The sequence below is a fragment of the Trypanosoma cruzi genome (genome assembly GCF_000209065.1).
Source record: "Trypanosoma cruzi strain CL Brener chromosome Unknown tcruzi_1047053505433, whole genome shotgun sequence".
NCBI classification, from domain to species: Eukaryota; Euglenozoa; class Kinetoplastea; order Trypanosomatida; family Trypanosomatidae; genus Trypanosoma; species Trypanosoma cruzi.
Window position 1 is genome coordinate 1 of NW_917241.1, and position 2,257 is coordinate 2,257.

At 56.4% G+C, this 2,257-nt stretch overlaps 2 non-coding genes across 2 annotated transcripts, besides 2 other annotated features; both read right to left on the reverse strand.

Moving 5' to 3' along the window:
* The first annotated feature begins 446 nt into the window (after positions 1-446).
* Positions 447-473: a microsatellite.
* Positions 474-919: 446 nt separating this feature from the next.
* On the reverse strand, positions 920-995 carry Tc00.1047053505433.10. Its single transcript, XR_008255283.1, has one exon. It is a non-coding gene; the product is annotated as a C/D small nucleolar RNA (snoRNA), TB8C3C3 (small nucleolar RNA).
* A 51-nt stretch (positions 996-1,046) lies between these two features.
* Tc00.1047053505433.20 lies at positions 1,047-1,126 on the reverse strand. Its single transcript, XR_008255284.1, has one exon. It is a non-coding gene; the product is annotated as a C/D small nucleolar RNA (snoRNA), TB8C3C2 (small nucleolar RNA).
* An 889-nt stretch (positions 1,127-2,015) lies between these two features.
* Positions 2,016-2,039: a sequence feature (AT_rich).
* Positions 2,040-2,257: the final 218 nt, after the last annotated feature.

Genomic DNA, 2,257 nt, shown 5'->3' on the forward strand with positions numbered 1-2,257 from the left:
TCGCAACACGCAGTCCCTCAATTCAATGCGCAGCGCGCCGGGAAGCATCGCCGCAACGTCGAGCACCACAGCCACGCCGTTCGTGATGCACACGCCGTCCATCAGCACCGTGTCCAGGGCGCGGCCCACCGTGATGGCTCTCTCCACCGTACCGCCCCGCAGTCGCAAAGGCACCGCATCCACCGCGGGCATCCACGCCGCCGCCGCAACCAGCGCCAACACTAAAAGCAGCACCGCCACACGCAGAGTCGCAGCGGCCCTGCGCCGCACGCGGTGCCGGCTGTGCGGACACGCACCCACCGCAGACCACATCCACCAACCCAAAACGGTACCAACAGGGCTGTCGTGGTGTGTCGCACTCGTCTCGTCGACCGTGCCTCCTGCTCCGCAAATCCCTTCCCACAGATGTCAAATACAGTGACCCGATTCCGCCAGATCGTTATCCCACTACTACTAATACTACTACTACTGCTGCGAGTAATTCCTAAAACCTTGAAACGCTAGCTGTGGTGGTCAAGCCACAGTATCTCTATCTGCAAGGCAAAACAAGAAAGAGGCAGCAACAACAGTAGCCAGACACAGTAGCACGCAGCGGCATCCGGCCACAGACATTCCACATCACATCACAGCCAGCGACACAAAGACGCGCAGACGCAGTCAGCCCAGTGATGCCATCGGCCTCCCACCGCCCTCGCAGCCCCGCACAACCGCCGTGCAGAGTGGCGGGACCCCGGCAAAGAGGCAAATGACCATTGGCACCGCCCTTCTCACCAAATGCCTCCAGCACATGACGACCCCGATGCCGTGGACAACACACAAAAGCCGAGGCAGATACACGTGGCATTGTTGCAACCGCCAGCCATCGAGCGCGTCCGTGAACGTGGTGGTGGTGGTGGCGCGGAAAAGGGGTGGTGAGTGCGTCAGTTGCCAGTAGTCAAAGCGTCCTTTTTCGCTCACGTGGGTCGGCATTGCAGAACAAAGAGCGGCATCATGCGCGCACGGCATGCACAAGGGCAAAAGGGAGGAATAAAGAAGCACGGTGGCGGCACTCAGCCACGGGGGACAAGGGTCCACATCGACTCTGCGGTCGGTTGACCTTCAGACGTCCGGTTTGTAATCACGCCGCCGCCGCGCAGTTCGTGTGTCTGCAGGAGACTGGGGAATGGAGGGAGGGAAGAGAGAGGCGGTGCGGCCCGCATCGATCTCAGTTGGGTGTGACAACGGTGGGGTCATCTCGTCAGGTCGCCGGCAGCAAAGACGGTCGCCGTCAGCGGCGGTCAGTGCCTTCCTTCTCCCACCGCAGCGCCACTCCACCGACGCCGTCGCCCGCCTCCTCCCCACCGACACAACGAGGAGACAACAGCAGGAGATGTAACACCCGCAACGATCAGGCTGCCGCAGAGTCTCGTTGCAGCCGCCATGACCAGACGAGTGGGATGCAAACAAAAAAGTAAAACAATTGCCCCCTCAAGCATCTCAGCACAACGTGGAAGCACAGCAGCCGGCACACAAGGCGCAACGCCGTTCAGTGGCTACCAGCACTCACCCTCAGTTACGCGGCAACGTGGAAATGAACGAGCTCCTCCCACACAGCCATCCTGCAACACGAGTGGGTCACACGAGCAGTCGCACAAATTAACACCTCGCCACGCAAACCAGCAATCAAAGACACCGCCGGCGAAGGAAGCGATGGATGGCTGTGGCGCGCAGCCGCAATAATAAAACATGTGTCACCTTGCTTGGGGCATAAGGAAGAAGTCCAATCAAAGAGGCACACCAATTCGCACCAGAGGGAGGTAAGAGCAAACAGAAGCAAATATTCGCCTAGGGCGATTGACCGGATCGTAAAGTTATTTACGAAAATCAAGCAATACAAGGGGAAGAAGGGGTAAGTGAAAAAGCAGTGGACTCACCACACCCTCAAGCTTTGCCCAAGCAAGTATATGTACACATATGTATTCCGATAGCCACTCTCGTGACATGCTGCACCCTATTCGGATTGGATACATACATACATATATATTAATAATAATAATTTACGAAGTGTCAAGCTTTGGGGCTCTCCAGCCACAAGACCCCACCGCAATGTGGGAGTCAAAAGGGAGTGGGTGAGATGGTAAAATTAAATTTACGAAATTATCTGGCGGCCATCGGTTCCATGGTTCCCTACAGCCGTGGTCATACCAAAAATCATACGGTAGAAAAGTGTCGTAAAGCGTATTCATTTTATCAGAATACATATTAATTTAAATAGCCA